We start from the raw sequence: 6,528 nt of genomic DNA, 5'->3' as shown, positions 1-6,528 counted from the left end.
GCTGGCCAATCACAGCACACCTTGCTTTTTCAGACCGATGAGCTTTGTAAAAATCGACAAGGCGGGGCATAGAGGAGAAACAATAATGTACAGTATGTGGAAAATAATGTGGGTTTTTTTAACCTTAAACCGTATAAACACATTTCATTACACCAATTACACAAAATAATGTTCTTTTTTTAGCAACATCATATGACCCATTAAATGGTGTTTTGGTCTGGTTGTACAGGTAGTTGACCCAAAAAAGAAAGTTCTGTCACATGTCAGTCTAAACCAGTTTGACTGACGTTCTTCTGTGGATCAAAAAGAAGACATTTAAATATATATATTTTTTTAATTATAAAGTCATAGTCTACTGTTGTTTGGACCCTTTGTGTTCCAGAAAAGAACTGCATAGGTTTGGAATGACATAATAAATGACGACAATATTTTTGGTTGAACTACCTCTTTAATTATCAAAACATGACTGATCATTTGCCATCCTCCATGACTAATCAAATCCAGAGGTTCATAGAGATTTGGAAAACTGCAGATTATTTCCAGCGGTATTGACAATGGCTCCATCCTTATCCCCTCCTTCCTCTTCCGCGGCTTATCAGCCAAGCCTGGCTCCATTTGAGGGGGAGTGGGCCGACAGCGTCTCCACATCAGGCCTGAGCGCCCCCACCCACCATTCCAAAAAACATACTGATAACACAAAGCAGGGAGTGTGAGAGAGAAGTTGTAGTGTCCGCTTATAGTTTGCATTACATTAAAGGGGTAGTCCACCCCAAAATTAAAATTCTCTTATCATTTGCTCACCATCATGCCATTCCAAACCTGTATGACTTTCTTTCTTCTGTGGAGCATAAAATAAAATATGGGTAAGTTACCATAGAGTTTCGGTTCCCATTAGCTTCCGTTGTTTTTCTGTCTATACAATGGAAGCCAATGGGAACCGAAACTGTTTGGTTACAAACATTCTTCAAAATTTCTTCTTCTATGTTCAGCGCAAGAAAGAAAGTCATATGGGTTTGGAATGACATTTTTATTTTTGAGTGGACTATCCTTTTAAGAATGTTTCGGAAATCAGCGCGCACGTTCGCCCAACACGTATCCGGTCGCTCAGAAGCCAAATCAATTAACCATGTAAGTGCAAAATCCATCTTATATGACAGAGTTTCGGAAAATGGAGAGTTTAACTTAAGGAAATGGAATTGCAAGTAAATAGGTTAACCAAACCATTATGACCTATTCCCGTATTTCGCTGTTAATATGCTGGTTGTTTGCTGGTGAAGCCGTTTCAGTGTTGTCATTTCTCTACCGTTGGGCCATTCAGCAAGATCTAACTTTATGGTGGTGCTTTTCATAAAATTAGCATCGCGTAATGTATTTCCTGTCTGACTCATGACTAGAGAGAAAAGAGGGAGTTTATTAGCCAATAATGCTGTGGCACTGCAGAATGTCACTGTGTGCGGTCAGACCTGATTTCATTACCTTTCAGGATAAGAAATGCACTGTAATATTAAAGAGAAAGTCCATCATTCGCGGAGGGCATTGACAGGCAGGGAGGAGAACCAAGGAGCCTCCACAGCTCCTGGGGGCCATTTCCTCCCATAATCTGCAAGACCCAGGCCGTTAGAGCATCCTTCCACCGGTTTGCCATCTCTGATCCTGTGCCGCTATCATCTGCTTGGGGCGTCTGTGGGCTACACGTGACCCCATGTATCTTGCACACATACAGAGACGCAGCCGGTCAGCTCATCTCTTATCGCCTCGGCCTAACGGCATCTTGAGACGCTAACTGTCTACAAATATAGTGATTGCAGGAATTGTCAGCACCAGTCCTGTGGCCTGATATCACTTGGACACTCATTATGTTATTACTGTCATTAACAAACAGTTTTGGTATTTCTATCAACGATAACAAAGATGAGATGAAAAACGGCCCATGGAATGCTAATTAAACAATTTTCATTCAATATGCTGTTGACAAAATATGATTTTTTTTTTAAATAACGCAAGATATTAACAATACTAACAATGTTTCTTGAAAAAGAAAAACCTAGAAAGAATATGATGTAAATTATGCTATATACCATATAGATAGTAAGCCAAAAAAGTATATTTTATACAATTGTTTTACGCTGTTGGAAAGTTTGAGTTTAAGAGTTTTACAATTTAAAAAAAAAAAGCCTTTATGATCACCAGGACTGCATTTAAACAAATATACAGTAAAACAGTAATATTGTGAAATATTATTGCAAAATAGCATAATATTAAAATAGTTTTCTATTTTACTATATTTTAAAATGCAATTTATTTCTATAATGGCAGAATTTTCATCAGTGATTACAGCGATTATAGTCTTCAGTGTCACATGATCCTTCAGAAATAATTTTAATATGTTGATTTGGTGCTCAAGAAACATTTCTTATTATTAATGTTGAAAATAGCTGCACTGCTTAATTTCTTTCAAAAAAAAAAAAAACTTATTGGCCACAAACTTTTGACCAGTCATGTTAATGTAATATTACTCACATCTGTACAAGATGGCATGAATGTGCAGACAATGAAAAATTAAAGCATAAAGAATTCACAGCATTGGCATTTAAATTAATATTTAAAAATGTATAATATTTAATAAAAATGTAATTTAAATTTAAAGTAATATTTTTCTTTGGACAGAAATTACAAAACAAAAAATTCACCATCTTTTCATATTTTCATTGCTAATTTCGAAGGGAAATCTGAAATCTGATTTAAACTGGGTAAAATGTGTGAAATGAAGCTGAGAATACAAGCCAAAATATTTACTATCAAACACACAAGAGGTGGGGGCTATTCAGAACTTGTGTATGATGGACAAAGTTCTGCGGACACGTGCAAATTTCTGTTTGAATTATTTTCATGTGGTTAGTTGTTCTGCTCTGGTGCAGGAGATGGTAATTGGGGTTTTGCTGACGTTGTTAAGGAGAGCAGGATTAACTCCTAGACAGACCAGGTTGACTGTAAACTTCCAACCTTCCTCCCCATGCCTGACCCCAACACATGCACACTAGGTCTAAAGTTCAATGTTCTGAGAAATAAAGTTCAAATCCAGAGTCTGATAACACTTCCAGTCCAGAGAGACCAACACTGTGACATAAAAGAGCCCAAATGTTAAGGTCCCAAAGACATCCATCTGTACATTCATCAATAGACCTGGAGAGATAAGGAGAACCCTCACACGATAACTCCAAGGAGGTTTGCTGGAAGCAGGTGAAGGTTAGAATAACCACAGTGACCAGATCGCCAGATCTTGACATCTCAGGACATCATACAACCATGATTATAACATACTGATTTCACTACAAAACCTTGGTGGGTTGTTGCTCTGAATGGCTTTCTATGTGGTTGCTGGGGTTGTTGCCTACTCAAAAATTAAAATTACATTATTATTTACTCACCCTCATGTCATTCAAAATATGTACACTTCCTTTCTTCTATGAAACACAAAAGAAGATATTTTGTGTTTCTATATGTGTATATATATATATATGTATGTGTGTGTGTGTGTGAGAGTGAAAAATATACTGTAACAGTTTTGTTATTGTTAACTAAAACTCTAAAACAAATATTTCATTAAAATAAAGCTGACAAAATACAATATAAATATTAGATGAAAAACAAACTTAAAAAACATTGTTGTCTTGGCAACTAACTAAAATATACAAGTTTAAAGGGATCATGAAGCGGATATCGTCCTCTTTTGGAAGACCAAACAAAGTAGTTTCGCTTTCACAACGAAACACACAGCGCCTTCACGACATGGCAGCGGTGGCGGTGGCGGCGGCGGCGGCAACAACAATACTACAGCAAGAATAAAAGTTACGCCTTCTTTCTTTGCGTGAACATTTTGGCGGCGTTATGCAAATCTTCCCACATCGTGACGTAGACATGTGGGGGCGTGTTAGAACGAGCCATTTTAGGTAGGCATGGTTGACTCTTAACTTTTATAAAGAATATCTCTTTGGATTTGAGACTTTAGTCTTTGCAACTTTACAGATCTTCTTTATGCACCAAGAGCTTGTAACACTCCAAAGAGAAAGAACAATTGAAATCGCATCATATGACCCCTTTAAGTCGAAGTACTAAAATGACTAAAACTGAAATAATAAAGCTAACTAGAAATGTTTTTAAAAAAATAAAAACTTATAAAAATTGCTAAACAAAATTACTAAAACTGAAATAAAAATACAATCAAGCAAAATAAAAAAATGCAATTAAAATGACTAAAGATGACAAATTAAAACATGAATTCATACAAATAAAATTAAATTCAATATAATAATAAATACTATATTAGTATATAAATACTAACATGGCACTGGTTTGAAATGACATGAAGGTGAGTAAAGGATGACAATTTTAAGATTAACTATCCTTTAACAATACATTACAATTCACTGTGTCTAATGGTTCTTTGTTATGTTCTATCCTTATCATGTGAGGTCCTAATCTAATCCTATTCTCTGGACATCATGCTATTTGAAGACATAAGATATGCACACAAGTTGTAAAAATACAACTCACATAGTTCTTACCACAACTAAGCGTACCTATTCTACTCACATTTTGCCAGAGAGCAACAGGACAAGCAAAGGGGACATCCAGCAGTTTGTAATGGTGTGAATGTCCCTGTGTGTGTTTACTTCATGCCCTTCATAGAGTGCTAATGCAACCGGAGCATTTGACAGCTAAATGAGCCACACTCGGGACACCAGGGAAGCAGTGACACACTCAGTCCCGTGTTCCTGACAAACAGCGGTGGTAATGGACGCTGCCCAGGGGGGCGGGGGTGGAGATTTTGCGATGCCCCCCTGCCACAACAGATGAAGACCATCAGTGCAGTAACCAATTTTAGAGAGATTTTCTGCTCCAGTGGAGGCACGAGGAAGCCCTCCTGTATCACAGCCTCACCTCCCCTCCTTCCCTGTCTTCACATCCCCCTTGGCACCCTCTCTCCCACCACTTGTCTTAACCTCTAACTTTTTGGTTCTGTCCCTCCTCACAAAAACTCAATCATTGACTAATCAGCAAGATTTCCTCTCCTGAGAGAGTGCCCAGCAGGGGCATTTTCAGGGGGAAATGGCCTCAACCCTGCACTCCCCCACATCCCTCCAGCAGTATTTTAATTGAGCGAATATTTAAACTAAAGAGAACATTTCATCATGGTAACACAGGCTTGACCTCAGATATCAGTCATGGGTGATGAAGACCAGGGCATTGTCTGTTTCACACCTTCACTCTTGGTCTCACTCATACACTTGACAGACTACAAAGGAACTGAGGTTACGCTAACTGACACGGTATCAAAATGCAAAAACATATTTGAAATGTCAAATTCTGAAAACAAAATGCTTTGTCATCACAAAGGAAATGAGGTGACACTACCTGAAATTGTACCAAAGTAAAAAAAAAAAGCATTAAAATTTCCAGTTTTAAAAACTAATTTGAAATTCTTTGTCATTTTGACTGACTACAAAGGAACTAAGCTTACACTAACTGACACTGTACCAAAATCTTATTCAAAAGAAAAAGAACTTATTCAAAATTTGTACATTTTTAAATAAATGTAATATGCTTTGTGTCATTTTGACAGACTACAAAGGAATGGAAGTTACACTAAATGAAATTGTACAAAATGTCACATTTTAAAAAACCTAATGTTTTCTGTCATTTTGACAGAAAAAAAAAATCACAAATTTCAGAAACACCTTTTAAAATAAAATTCTGAAGTGAAAATGTGAGAACTCTTCATGGGATATATTTTTTTAATCAGATCAGATTGCAAGACCACATTAAGTATCTGTTGTCTTTTTTGACTTTCCCATTGTTATTATATTTTACTTACGACTAAAAATAAAACATGAAGGAAAATTATTATTTGTAGCACAGCATCTGCCTCTGAACACCCGGCAAAGAGGAACATGAGTTCACAAGCTGTGCTAATACCTTCAAAAGCCTGAAATAGTTTTTGTCCCTTCAACACTCACACTGTGCTGTATTTGACCCTGCGAAGTGTATTAGAGCAACGGCAAATCTCAGAGAAAATCTCAGCCAAATACTTAAGAAATGGTTTCTGCATGAGACTGATGTTGGTTAGATTCACAGGATAACAACATAGGGAAACAATGGGCCTCTACTGGCATCTTGCTGAACTCCAGTTTCTTAAATGTTATGCTAGTGTCATGACTAATTCCACTCGTGTTATCCGTATAGTGGATATATGCTCAATCTGACAGCCTGCAAAACCCTACATAAATCCAGACTGAGCTCGATTAAACTTCACCGCTTAAATTAATACAGTTCATGTGCGAGAGTGTTTGAAATCAGGACACATAAACAGAGCCAGAGAAATCTCTGAACTCTGATAACAACTCTTTCTCTGTGTAGAGAAATCTTTTTGGTTTTTGTCATTTCAAACAAGTCAAGATGCTGCTAAAAATAACATTATTTTGTGTATTTGGTGTAATGAAATGTGTTTATGCGGTTTAAGGTTCAAAA

At 36.9% G+C, this 6,528-nt stretch overlaps 1 long non-coding RNA gene across 1 annotated transcript in view; it reads right to left on the bottom strand.

Moving 5' to 3' along the window:
- The window catches only part of LOC107686740 (uncharacterized), a 35,085-nt gene that overhangs the window by 22,077 nt on the left and 6,480 nt on the right, over positions 1-6,528 (bottom strand). The gene's annotated exons all lie outside the window — the stretch shown is intronic.

This window comes from Sinocyclocheilus anshuiensis, unplaced genomic scaffold (assembly GCF_001515605.1).
Source record: "Sinocyclocheilus anshuiensis isolate Anshui unplaced genomic scaffold, SAMN03320099.WGS_v1.1 scaffold389, whole genome shotgun sequence".
NCBI lineage: Eukaryota > Metazoa > Chordata > Actinopteri > Cypriniformes > Cyprinidae > Sinocyclocheilus > Sinocyclocheilus anshuiensis.
This window is presented reverse-complemented; position numbering and strand designations above follow the sequence as displayed.